Genomic DNA, 15,249 nt, shown 5'->3' on the forward strand with positions numbered 1-15,249 from the left:
CAAGTCTAAGAATTATTGTTTGATTTTCCCGTGGTGTATGGTGATTTGTTAAAGGAAACTATGATGTGTGTAAAGTCCCCGCCCTCCCCAAAAAGTGTACTTAAGCACTGCTCAACCCCTGCCTGGGGCTCTGGGCTGCTCTCTCTTCCTGAGTGGGCACGGAGCCCCAGCATGCTGGATCAATAAATCCCTTTCTGCCAATTGCATGAGTGGTCTCTTGGTGGTCTCTTCCTCTGACACTTCGCTGGTCCCTTACAAAACATATGGTGTGGTATTTACACATTGCAAATTTCATAAAGCCTCTAGAGTCAAGAAGCTATTAATGGAGCCACGTGTAGTGTCATACACCTGTAATCCCAGCAGCTCAGGAGGCTGAGTTAGGAGGATCATGAGTTCAAAGCCAGCCTCAGCAAAAGCGAGGTACTAAGCAACTCAGTGAGACCCTGCCTTTAAATAAAAGACAAATAGGGCTGGGGACGTGGCTCAGTGGTTGAGTGCCCCTGAGTTCCATCCCCGGTACCCCCCCCCCACCAAAAGAAGCTATTATTGTTCAATAGTGTTACCAAGAGGGATTTTCAATATGAAGAGCACTGAGGTTAAGAGCTCTTGTTTCCATGAGGAAGATCCATTTAAATTTCTGTTCTTGGGGTTTTTCTTTCTAAAGAGTCTTTCTCAAAAATCTGTGCAATATGTTGGACCATTGGAAGAAGCCCACTCTCAAGAAACCTAAGACCATCAAGGATGGGTCCAAGAGAAAGGAAGACTGAATAGCTTAAACAAACTGTGTTTTAGACTTTAATGCCATTGGGGATCAAGACCTTGGAGCCTGCAACCTCTTAGTAAGTAGAATGACCAGGAGCAGGTCATTTAAACTTTCCAAGATTTAAGCTTCTTATATTTAAAAATTTAAAGATAAGTCTGGGCATGGTGGTGCACACCTGTAATCCCACTGACTCAGGAGGCTGAGGCAGGAGGATTGTGAGTTGGAGGCCAGCCTCAGCAATTTAGCAAGGCCCTAAGCAATTTAGCAAGAACCTTTCTGTAAATAAAAAATAAGAAGAGCAGGGGATGTGGCTCAGTGGTTAGGTGACCCTGGGTTCAATCCCCAGTACCCTGCCTCCCCAAAAAAAATTAAAGACAAAAGTACGTATAGGAGTGTTGTGAGCACTAATTTATATAATTAAACTGCTTTGCACACATTAGACACATATTATTTGCTCAAAATAAGGTAACTATAATTATCCTTAAAAGAGTGGTAAGATTTCAGGTGCCAAAATTAGAGTGTGATGCTGGGGGAGAGGAGAGAAAACATAAGTGAGAGGACAAAGTTCAACAGAACTAACATAAGTTTGGAGTCAAAGTAGAGCTGTTTTTCAAAGTAGATACCCCGAGGGTGCACACCATAATTTCATCCATGACCTTGTTGCTCGAGGCATGATTGGAACTAATCTTCTAGGATTTTCTTTAGAGTCTGTTAGCCAAAAACACAATAAAAGGGATTCTTCCTAGAAACTACACTTCAATTTTGCTATTAACCAGTCTGAACACTGATTTATAATTCAGCCTTGGTTACAAGTTCTTTTTGGAAGTTTTCCCAACTCTGAAGGCAAGGTTTTCTCACCTGGAGGTTATTAAAAATTTTTATGACTCTCAGCATAACTGTCCCTCCTTTCTATTACGTTTCTCTGCCAAATTTCAACTCATTGTTAGGTGACTTCTCTTTCAAAGAAATGGCACTATTCATTTTGACCTGATCTTAAGGATAAACAATTTGGTGGGTGAAAGCAAAAGAGTATAAAAGAGGGGCTCTGCCTTAGAACCAGGATATATTGCATATACTTAAGGAGAGTTATTATCCTACTAATATAATGTAGGAGATGCTATTTACTGCTGATGCATTTGGGAATGAGGGTAAAAATCCCCAAAAGACACCAAGAAAGGAACACATAGAACATGCATAGAAAATGATAATTAGTTCAGCTTGCCCAAAGTGAAATGTCGCTACTAAAGCATGATGGGAGATAAATATAGAGACTGGGACATAAAACAGTGGCATAAATAGAAAGCAAGCTGCAAAGTGTTTGATTTAAACTAAACCATATCCGTAAGTATGTTCAACAAGAACATACCAAATGCTACAATTAAAAGCTAGTTATTTATATATATATATATATATATATATATATATATATATATATTGCTTTATAAAGAACCATTTTTTATAAAGAACCATTTTAAATGTAGAGATGGACAAATGCAAGAGAACAGAACAAGTTATAGAATGTAAACACTAATCAAAGGAAAGCTACTATAGCAAAATTAATATCACAAAAACTAGATTTTAAGGCAAAAATCATCATTAGACATAAATAGTAAATATTTCATAATGAAAATGTTTAAATTGCTCATGAGCACAGTAACAAAAACTTTAAATTAAAAAATTGGTTATGATAGTAATCCAGCAACTCTGGAAGCTAAGGCAAATGGATTGCAAGTTCAAGGCCAGCCTCAGCAGCCTAGAGAGACTCTCACTGAGTTGCTTAGTGCCTCTCAAAAAAACATAAAGGGTTGTGTACTCAGTGGCAAAATGCCCTTGGGTTCAATCTCCAGTGCCACAAAAATAAACAAACAAACTCTGAAAGCCAGTCATAGTACCCTTGAGCTCAACTAGCAGTAAAGTAAAAATGACACATCCATATCAAATAATCACAGCAGTAAGGGCTCAAGAGATCTCATCCAGGGATATAAACCTCAGATACACATTTGATCCTCCAGGAATACTTGCCAAAATACTGATTCCTGGGCTCAAACCCAGACTATAGGATCAGACTCACTGGGAAGGGGCCCTGTCATCTATATATGTGACAAGTCCTGCTGGGGATTCTAGCACAGAGCAAGGGTTTGAAATCTAGTCCAGTCTTTTCGTTTTACAAATAAGGAAACTATTGCTGGTGGCCTTTATGTTAATTAATTACAATGACTCTTTTCCTGGTCATGAAGTAATAAATACAGTTTCATTGTCGAAAGTCTGAAGAAAGTGAGGAAATATCAAGAAAATTAAAGTCACCAATAATCACGTCTCCCAGAGATAATCACCCTTGGCATTGGGAATATCTTCTCCTGTCTTTATTCTTGACAGATGACAATGGATATATAACTTGAACTGTAGCTTTTCTTCACTTAATAGTCTAGGTATTTTAAGATGACAAATTCATAAGAATATCAACAAAGATGAACAAAACTGAGATTTTAAAAAAATATTACCAAGGTAAATAAATAGCTCAGGAATGTCAAGATCATGACCAGGACCCAGGTAATCTGATCCTGGTGCAGTACTTGCTTCACCCAAGAAGTTTTCTATGTCTGGATAATTCACGCCTTAAAGGGAGTCCAGGCCAGGATAAAGAGACACTAAGGCCAGCCCCCAAGTGATGACCCACTTAGAGAAAGTCCTGTTTAATAACTAGCAAGAGCCAGCTTATTTATAGAGACAAATAACAATAAACTAATGACATAGCTGTTGAACTGATTAGATTACACAATAGATAAATGAGAGGGCTGTTTGGTCTCCAAAATATTACTTTATCAATACAGCTTATATAATCCTGGAGAAATAACCTCCCAGATGAAAATTGTTTGTACTCCTTACATGTAACTGGAATCCTTTGGCCCCAGAGGTCTATCATTCTTCAAAGAATGAGCCAGAAAGCAAACTTTTCAGACAATGTGAGTTGGGTAGGTCTAGAGGAGCTATATGCTAACCAGTTGAAATGTGAGTCTGAATTCAGATTCTCTGTGACACAGATTTAGGTGCATATCCTAGTGCCCAAGTGGAAAGTATACAAGAACCTACATATTTTTCCAGTGCTTGCTTAGCTGAATCTGGCACACAATTGCTGCTCAACACCCCAAGTTCTATAAGGCAGGTGCTATTACTATCCCCATTTAATGGGTCAGGAAACTGAGGCACAATTTCCTGTGCCTCAATGGCTTGACCAGGGTCACATGGTTAATAAATAACGAATCCTAGAATTCAAACTCAGTCTCTTAATCTGAAACTGCCTTTCAATATAACACAACAACTGTTTTATCTGATAAATTAATTGTTTTGTTGGTATTGGTGATTAAATTCAGGGGCCCCTTACCACTGAGCTACATCCCTAGTTCTTTTAATTATTATTATTATTTTTTTTATTTTGAGAAAGGATCTCACTATTTTGCTGAGGCTGGCCTTGAACTTGTTATCCTCCTGCATCAGCTTCCTGCATCACTGGGATTACAAGCATGTGCCACTGTTCCTGTCTACAACAATTTAAAAAAAAAAAAAGATTCTTTCATTTTTCACTCATCACTTCCAGCTTAAGAAGAAATTACTACAATTTATCATATTAACAGAACAAAGGAAGAAAAATGTGATCATCTCAACAGAGGCTAAAAAATACCTAAGATTCAATTCACATTTCTAGTGAAGACTCTTAGAAAAACTAGAAATAGAAGGGAAAATACTTAGTCTAGTAAATGGTATCCACCCAAAAAACCCATACATATAGATACACAGTACATATATGCACACATATACATAACAAGCCCAAGGCTTAAATGTAGAATGTTGAAAGCTTTATCTGTAAGTTTGAGAAAGACAAAAAAAAAAAAAGTGTCTGAAGGTCTATCATTTATACTCAGCAGTACACTGGAGGTCCTGGCCTTCAGTAAAGCAAGAAAAATAGATAATAGGTATTTGAAAAGAGAGAAATAAAATTGACCTTATTTTCAAAGACATAATTGTGTATGCAGAAAATCCAAAGAACATTCAGATAAAGTACTAGGCAAGTGAGTTTAGCAAGCATGCAGCTGTTTTTTTGTTTGTTTGTTTTAATTAGTTACATATGACAGTACAATGACCTTGACATATCATTTGAATCAGATGAGATATAATTTCTCATTATTCTGAGTGTACAGGTTGCAGAATCACATTGGTCATGAAGTCACGCAATAATAATGTCTATTTCATTCTACTATCTTTCCTATTCCCCCAACCCTTCCCCTTCCCTCCCATCACTTCTCTCTACCCAATCTAAGGTGACACAATTCTTTTTTTTTTCTTTTTTTTTTAATTGCTTCCTTTTCACCCTGTTGGGGAGGGAGGCATTCCCAACCTAGGGTTATGGGGTTTGCTCAAGAGATGATATCCACACTGGACAGATGAGATCTGCAGCAGGTTGCTGGTCCCATGTAGCCACAGCCTGAAGGGAAAGAACACTGCATATCACACAAGGCCAATGGGCTTGTACTCAGGAATGGAATGAATAGCAGGGCTATTAAGCAAGGCAGGCTGTAGAATATCAAAAGAAAGAGGTGACCCTTGATTTCTTAAGAGGAAATGGTTGTATTGTTTCAATTATTCTGCAGATGTGCAGGGAACTAAAATACACTCCCATGGATGAGCAGGAACTGTGCCTGGTCCATTTTATGGAGAGTGTTGTTTGGCTAGGGGATCTTATCCAAGGGAACTCATCCTTATACAAAACAGAGCAGAACGGGGGAGAGAACTTGCAATTAGGCCATTAGAGTCCCTCTGGTTTTACCGTAAGTCAAGGCAGCAAATAATCTTGGGCCTTAATTTCAGGCCTTCAACCATAGCTAAGCACATGATCAATCTTTTTTTAAAAAATCTATTCCATACATCAGGAACAAACAATATGAAGATTTAAAATGCATACATTTTGCAATGTATTAATGGCTGCAAATGTAACTCAGCAGTGGAGCTGTTTGTCTAGCATATTCTGGGTTCAATCCCCAGTACCACCAAAACAACCACAAAAAAAAAAATTAGCAAATACCTACTAATATATCTCATGAAGAAAATGTAAGAATTTTACACAGAAAACAATAAAACATTTTGGAAATAAATGAAAGAAAACAGGAGTGTCACATTATGTTAATGAATCGCAACACAATATTATAAAGATAACATTCCACCACAAAGTAATCTATATATTCAGTGCAATCTCAAAAAAATTCCAGCAATTTTTTTTGTGGAAGCTGGGAAACTAGTGCTGTAGCATATTTGGAAATGCAAAGGTCCAAGAAGATTCAAATTTTTGGATGAAATAGAAGAAAGCTGGAGGACTTATACAATCAGACATCAAAAGTCATAAAATTATAGTAATTAACACACTGCCGTAAAGATGGCACAGTAAACCACTGCAACTAAATGAAAAGTCCGAAGTAGATTCACACTTATTCAATCACTTGGATTATGACAATGTTAGCAATGAAGAGAAGTGGAAAAAGGACTTTAAAAAAAATAAGTAGTATTGGATCAATTGAATATCTATATGACAAACAAAAAAGCATTTTGGCTTTACTAGAAACACAAGTCAGTTCTAAGTGGACTGTAGGTCTAAATGTAAATAGTAAAACAATAAAGTTTATAGAGGAGTTAATATTAAATATGTCTTCATGACCTTGGGGTAATAACTGTTAAATAGGATTGTAAAATATTAAACAAAAAGGAAATGATTGTGAACCATGTTAAAATTAAGGATATCTGTTCATTGATGTTACAACAAAGAAACTAAAACTCAGCCACTGTGAAAGATGTTTTCAAAACACATAACTGGCTGGGGTTGGGGCTCAGTGGTAGAGTGCTTGCCTAGCATGTGTGAGGCACTGGGTTCAATCCACAGCACCACATAAAAATAGGACTTGTAACTAGCCAACAAGTTATATCCATAGGGATAAAGAGCTCATAAAAATCAATAAAAGTGGGCTGGGGATGTGGCTCAAGCAGTAGCGCGCTTGCCTGGTATGTGCGGGGTGCTGGGTTCGATCCTCAGCACCACATAAAAATAAAATAAAGATGTTGTGTCCACCAAAAAATAAATATTTAAAAAAATCTCTCTCTCTCTCTCCCTCTTTAAAAAAAAAAATAAAAGTGACAGATGACCCAATAAAAAAATTAAGCAGAAGACTTGAACAAGTATTTTGCAAAAGAATATGGCCAATAAACATAACAAATCTTCATTCCCACTACCAATAAAAGAATTGCAAGAGAAAGGCATGATGAAATGTAATCACAAAAACATGAGAATAGGAAAAATTAAAAAGACTAATAATGCCAAGTGTGAGTGACTATGTAGAATAACTATAACTCTTATAAGTTGCTGGTGGGAATGTTAAATGTTACAAACACTTGGGAAAAGAGATTGGTTTTGGTCTTTGGGTTTGGGTTTTGATTTGTTTTTGTCTTTGTTTTTGGGGTACTGGGTATTGATCTCAGGGGTGCTTTACCACTGAGCTACATACTCAGCCATTTTTATTTTTATTTTTTAAATTTTGACCCAGGGTTTCACTAAATTGCTGAGGCTAGCCTCCAACTGGGGATCATTCTGCCTCATCCTCCTGAGTTGCTGGGACTGCAACAAAAACATGTCTGCATATAAATGATTGGATATTAATATTCATTGAAGCTTTATCTATAATAGCCAGATGCAGAAACAACCTGAATAGTCATTAGTCAATGAATGGATTAATACATTGCATACCTGTGATAGTTTGAATCTGGAATGTCCCCCAAAGGCCTCTGTGTTTAGACTTGGTCCTCAGGATGGTGATTGGAACATGGTGGAAAATTTAGGAGGTGGGACTTAGTGGAAGGTTTTAAGTCATTGAGGATATGCTGTTGAAAGGGATTATAAGATCCTGGTCTCTTCACTTTCTTTTTCCCTCCCTTCCTTCCTTCCTTCCTTCCTTCCTTCCTTCCTTCCTTCCTCCTCCTCCTCCTCCTCCTCCTCCTCCTCCTCCTTCTTCTTTCTCTCTCTCTCTCTCTTTCTTTCTTTCTTTCTTTCTTTCTTTCTTTCTTTCTTTCTTTCTTTCTTTCTTTCTTTCTTTCTTTCTTTCTTTCTTTCTTTCTTTCTCTGCACCTAGCCATGAAGTGAGTGGGCTTCCTCTGACACAGGCTTCTATCATGATCTGCCATGACAGTCCAAAGCAACAGGGCCAATCAGTCATGAACTGAAAACTCCATAATGGTGAGCCAAAATAAACCTTTTCTCTTTTTATGTTGATCATCTCAGTTATTTTGTTATAGTAATGGAAAGTTGTCAAACACAGCATTTGAACAACTGAAGACCACTTAAAAATAGAAAAAAAAAATACTTACACATATGACAACAGAGATGAATCTCTAAACCATTAAGCAAACTCAAAGATAACAGACTTAAAAGCCTGCATGTTCAATGGTTCCATTAAAACAACATTCTGGAAAAGGAAAAAGTATAGGGATGGTACATAGATCAGTGGATGTTAAAAATTAGTGGCAGGGAAATTAGTTTGAATGCAAAGGATCACGAGGAAAATTTGGTGATGATGAAATGTTCTGAATCTTAATTATGATGGCATTTACATAAGTGGGAATATTTTAAGCCTCATCTTAGTGCATTGTAAATGGGAGCATTTTATTGAATGTGAATTAAACTATAATGAAATCAATCTTTAAAGCTAAATTTAAAAGTGCGAAAGAAGTTAATAACGAATGACGTCCTTATTTTAAATGCTATTTAATCAGAAATGAAACAATCAGTTTAAGTTAACAAAATTATATTGCAAAAGAGAAAATATAATAACTGTTCATCAAGACACAAGAACAGTGATGCATGCCTGTCTCCCCTTCCCCAGCTACTCGGGAGGCTGAGGCAAGAGGATCCCGTGAGCCCCAGGAAGCTAGGAGGAGCCTGGGCAATACAGGGAGCTCCTATCTGTTTAAACAAAGAAGCAAACAATAACACAATCAAAATAATAGGCTAAAAAGGCAAGGGGCACATTGTAGGAGAAAATAATTGTAAAACAAAACTGGCAGGGGATGTGATTTTTTAAAAAAAAATTCTCTCCTTTATAAAAACAATGAGAAAACTGACAAAATTGGTCAGAATCAGCATTTCCAGAACTCAGAAAACCAATCAAAACTTTGAAGCAGGGCTGGGGTTGTGGCTCAGAGGTAGAGTGCTCGCCTAACATGTGTGAGGCACTGGGTTCATTCGATTCTCAGCACCACATAAAGTAAAATAAAGATATTGCGATTACCTGTAACTAAAAAATAAATATTTTTTTTAAAGTTTGAAGCAATCCAGGGAAATTTTATTTATTTATTTGTTTGTTTGTTTGTTTGTTTGTTTGTTTGTTTATTTAAGCTGTCTTGAGAAAGTGAGCGCTTTAGGGTATTTTAACTTGCAATATACCTATTTCCTTCTCTCTAGCTCTGGAATAACCTTGAAAATTAATAGCTAGCTGTTATGGGGAAAATCAGCAGCCTGGCAACCACTGGAGGGGTAGAACAGGATGTGAAGTCCTTTAAAGCCTCATTCCCAGAGAAATGTCATTACTTTACATAACTGGTAATTCCCTAGAACAATCTAATTGGAGACTGTCTTCACTGGACCTGATTCAGAGCTTGCCAAATGCTGAAAGCCTTTTCCTTGGGAAAATTTGATGAAAGCTTTTTGTTTATTTGTTTTTGAAGTACTGGGGATTGAACCCAGGGGTGCTCTACCACAGAGCTCCATCCCCAGTCCTTTTTATTTTTTTTATTTTGGGACAGGGTCTCATTAAATTGCTGAGGCTGGCCTCCAACTTGCAATCCTCCTGCCTCAGCCTCCCAAGTAGCTGGGATTACAGATGAACAGGCATGTATTACTGCACCAGGTTTGATGGAAGCATTTAGAGGTTGTAAGTTTGAATTTGAATTTGAGGCTGCCTAAGGGGGTTAGTAAGAGTTGGGGAAAATGTTAGGCTAACTAAAAACCTAAAAAGGAAAAGCTGGGGAATGATATATCCATAGGGGATTTGAAAATCTCTAACATATTCCTGGGAATTCAGAAAACCACAAGCATATGTTGGGCCAAGCACATATCCAGAGATATGCACATGCTCAGGAAAGATCTGCAATGGCCCTAAGCTGTCACATCTGGCTGATCTTAAACCCTGAACAAAGAAGTGAAGGCTTAAGCAGTGTTGTCAGTTACCTGGCTGAGTGTCCTAGTGTATCCTGAAGTGCAAACAAAGCCTCTACTGCGAGACTAATTGGTTCCAGGTATGTAAGGAAATTTCTGTCAAATCATCAGTTTCTAAATTAGTTACATGAGCAGAGACCAGTAAATAGGCACAAAGAGGAATAGAGACTTTACAGAATTAGTTGAATGAAACAGTTAAGAAATAATCAGCAACAATGTTAAAAATAAAAACAAAAACAAATATTGGAGCAGGGCAAGAGTCTGATTTCCAGGACTGATACACTATATTCATTAAAATTTCCAGTTTTAAATAAATAACTTATGAGACACACACACACAAAAAAAAAAAAAAAAAAAACACAAGAAAATACAATCCATACACAGGAAAAAAAGAAAGCATAGAAATGATTCTCAAGGAAGCCAGATGTTGAACATATTAGACAAAAATGATAAGTCTGCTCTTTTAAATATTATGAAAGAATTAAAAGATATCATGTTTTTAAAGCTAGATAAAATCTAGGGCTGGGCATGGTGGCACACACTTTTAATCCCCGTGGCCAAGGAGGCTGAGGCAGGAGGATCACAAGTTCATGGCCAGCCTCAGCAACTTAGCGATGCCCTAAGAAACTTAGTGAGACCCTGTCTCAAAAATAAATAAATAAATAAAAAGGACTCAGTGGTTAAGCACCCCTCAAACTTGTGATCCTCCTGCCTTAGCCTCCTGAGTAGCTGGGACTATAGGAGTATGCCACTGTGCCCAGCAATAAATATCATTCTTAATATTCTTAATGATTAAAAGGTTAAAAGACTCCTTTTTGGTGGAGGAGGTACTGGGGATGGATCAGGGGTGCTCAAACACCAAACCACATCCCCAGCCCTATTTTATTTTGACTCGGGGTCTTGCTAAATTGCTAAGGGCCTTGCTAAATTGCTGAGGCTGACATTGAACTTGTGATCCTCCTGCCTTAGCCTTGAGAGCCACTGGGACTCCAGGCCTGTACCACTGCACCCAACTTAAACACTCCCTTTAAAATCAAATAGAAAACAATGATACTCTCATTATTGCTTCCATTCAATAATGCAGTAAATTAGCCAGAGCAATAAAGCAAGAGAAACAAATCAAACGTATGAGGTTAACTCACTACAACATTGTTGGACAAAGTTCTATGCTTCTTTTCCATAGTGAAGAATTTTCCCAGTCCCCTTGCAATTAGGTGGGACCAAGAGACTAATTCTGACTAATAGAATGTACGTGTACATGATGTGTGTCATTTCTTGATCAAGATATTAGGTATGCTTCCTGCATACACTTTTACCTAGAAACTAAGGATTCCAGAGGCCTAAGAGATGACAAACCTTCAAGACAAAAAGGTATCTGTTCTTGACTCATCCCTGAATATGCACATTCTAGTTTACATTAATGACAAATCTCATGTTAGGACACTGAAATTTAAGGGTGTACTTTTCAGAAGAGCAACTCCTAATTAATACATTCATAATCATCTATAGAGAAAATGCAAGGATATACAAAATGCAAAAAATTTACAAATCAATAGAAATAATACCTATTTAGAAAAACAAGTGAATGTATTTTTTAAAAAAATGAATTTTCATACCAAAAGCAAATAGAAAACATACTTTTAAAAAATCATTTGAATATTGACAAAATATTAAGATATATTGTCATAAAACTAATAAAGTTGTGCAAGATTTTTATATAGAAAATTTTGAAACTTTATTGAGAGAAGATGGAAATCTGGAGAAATATTTCTTTTTTTTTTTTTTTAAAGAGAGAGAGAGAGAATTTTTCAACATTCATCCTCCAGTTTTCAGCGGACACAGCATCTTTGTTTGTATGTGGTGCTGAGGATCGAACCCGGGCCACACGCATGCCAGGTGAGTGCGCCACCGCTTGAGCCACATCCCCAGCCCAGGAGAAATATTTCTGTTTGTGGACAGAAGTCTGCAATTATATATATCAATTTTACCAAAATGTGCATATAGTGTCAACATTTTTTTTTTCCTTTTGGTATCAGGGATTGAACCCAGAGGTACTTTACCACTGATCCACATTCTTGGCCCTTTTTATTTTTTTATTTTTGAGACAGGGTCTTGCTAAGTTGCTTAGGGTCTCACTAAGTTGCTAAGGCTGGCCTCTAACTTGCAATCCTCCTGCCTCAGCCTCCTGGGTTGCTAGGATGACAGGCGTGAACCACTATGCCTGGGTCATGATATTTTAATAAAATTCCCAACAGGGTTTATTTTTAAAAGAAAGCTGATTCTAAAATTTATATGTGACAACAAAGGTCCAGAATAGTTAAGATATTCCTGAAGAAGAACAAAGAGGAGGAGGACAACCAGAGTACCATATGGTATGAAAATGCACCCTACCCGATCTTAAGACTGATTATAAAGCCATAGAAATGAAGACAGTGTGGTTTAACCAGAGACACAAACAAATGGATCAATGGAACAGAACAGGAAACCCAGACAATATATCATATTCAATCATTTCTCCTTACCCCCTGATTTACAAGGAGCTCTGCCATATATTATTTCCAGTATGAATCAGTATATGTCTGGGCTTCCTGTTCTTTCTAGAAATTTTATAAGTTTTGTCTTTCATATTTAATTCTTTCCTACATCTTGAATGATTTACAAGGAGCTCTGCCATATATTATTTCCAGTATGAAAGACAAAACTTATAAAATTTCTAGAAAGAACTATAAAAAGAATGCTCTTAAGACCTTAGCATAGGGAATGGTTTCTTAAAAAAAAAAAAAAAAAAGTAACCATAGCACCTATTTCTTTTTCTTTCTTTTTTGGTGCCAGAGATTGAACTCAGAGGCACTCAACCACTGAGCCACATCCCCAGCCTTATTTTTATATTTTATTTAGAGACAGGATCTCACTGAGTTGCTGAGGGCCTCTGTAAGTTGTTGAGGCTGGCTTTGAACTCTTGATCCTCCTGTCTTGGCCTCCACTGCGATTACAGACATGCACCACCACACCTGGCCATAGCACCTATTTCTTATTTCCAAACTTCTGCATCTTATTTTACATAATTGTAACTTCCTGACTTGTTGTTTACTGTATTGTTAATTATTGGTGGATATATCTTATTAATTTCATCTTCACCCTCCCAGGCACATGATAACTGAAAATCACACAGGAGAGGAGAGAGTCTCAGGAAGGAGTGAGCAAGTTTTGCTTACCCCTTGATTAGGCTCTCTAGTGTTCTTTCCTGACAGCTACCTGTTTTCTTCCCCTGTTATTAAGTGAAGTGACATTTACCCATCTATAACACCATCTTCCTCATTCGTGCCGGGTTTTTTCTGAAACCACTCTTTTAAAAATATATATATTTTATTAGTTGTAGTTGGAAACAATACCTTTATTTTACTTATTTATTTTTATGCGGTGCTGAGGATCAAACCCAGCGCCTCGTACATGCTAGGCAAGTGCTCTACCACTGAGCCACAACCCCAGTCCCTCATAAACCACTCTTGAACATCTTCTCCCATTTATAAACAATCCCATATCCCATTCTTTCATGGCCTGAATTTCTAGGCTTTGAAATGGAGTAATTAAGAAAAAAAAATAGAGTTCTATGAAAAACTAAAGGAAAATCCATAGGACACATTTCCCAGTGTTATTTGCTCATTTCTAAACTGGATCTCTAGAGACTAATCTACAAGACAGACTTGAAAGTTTCAATTACAGTTCTGAATGAGAGAACAACATCACTACAGACCATTCTTAGATCTCAAGGAGAAGGTAATCTGGCCTAATTCTCCTTCCAACATGACAATTTCTTTGGTCACATCAGGACATGTAATAAATCTGCTCAACTCTAATCCTTCGAACATAGTATTCCTGATGACAAGGCACTTCACTGTGTGACAGGGAAGTCTGTTCTATTTTGTTTTGTTCTAGCTAATTTTTCTAAAACTAGGAAATGGAACACATGGCCTTTAGGCAATAGAACTTTTCCACACTTCTGTAGGGGGTTTCCCAAAGTATTTTCTCCAGAAAGTTTTTGACAACGTGACCCCCTCGATTGCATAACAAATTATAAACTCAGAATGCCCTAAAGCCTCTTATATAAGGACAAGCAACTAGTCGAAGCTAGTTACCCTCCTCTAAATTCTGCATTCCAAAAATGTCGAGTCATTGAAAAAGACGTAAGAAGTTGAATTATGAAAATTTTATATCAACAGCTTTATAGGGTGTGTCAATAATGGAATTATCAATGAATCAGAGACAAATGCTTAAGGCTGCTTTAGAAAAGAGTATAAACAAGACATAGGGACTGAGTGTCACTCATTTCATTAAAAGAATCAAAATATGTCAGAAACTTTCTCCAGAGATCATATAGTCCAACTGTATTAAGCAGAATGCAAGAACTGCGGGTTTAGCTCAGAGATAGAGAGTGAGGCCCTGGGTTTAATCCCCAGCAGAGGAAGAAAAGAAAAAAAAATTAAACAGAAAAATACTAGTCTTACAAGAGATTTTGAATCAGAGGGAATGTAACCGGAAGCTCTGTCCCTTCCCCAATGCCAATCATTGCCAATTTAAAAATGAGGACATGGTTTTGAGAAAAAGAAAAAATAAGTTTTATTCCTTTGCTAGCAAAGAAGAAACACAGGGAACTCCTGTCCCAAAGGCTGTGACTTTCAGGAGGGATGGGGGCTTTTAAAGGAACTTGACGGGTTCCATTCCAGGTGTGCTCTGGTAGGGGACACCTGACTGCCTGTTAGGATTCACATGTCAATTTAGGAGATATTTACTTCCCAGATCCTCAGCAGGCATCTCCTGCCTGTAGTGGGTGTGTTCAAGGGCAATTAGTTAGGGGAAGAAAAGATACTGTTAGGATAGGGAAAGGGGAGAAGAGAGTAGAGAAAAAATAAATATATATATATATATATATATATATATATATATATATATATATATATATATATTTGCCTATACACGTAAATTCTCCCGTTTTTTTAAAGTAAACCTTAGAGTAATGAGGGCTACATTTAGAAGGTGAAGGGACCACTGTTACAGGAAGTCATAGTTAATACAAGTAAAAAGACACCTCATACTAAATTTCACTTCAAAAGACTCCAGATGACATTAATATGTTACAGGATGGGTGAAAGAAATCTGTTCAACATTGCTTCACTTAGTGTATCCCAAACACATCTAGCCATAACCAATCTTTTTTAGTAACATCTAGAAAAATATTAAT

Source organism: Spermophilus citellus, assembly GCF_964194105.1.
Source record: "Spermophilus citellus genome assembly, chromosome: X".
Taxonomy (NCBI): domain Eukaryota; kingdom Metazoa; phylum Chordata; class Mammalia; order Rodentia; family Sciuridae; genus Spermophilus; species Spermophilus citellus.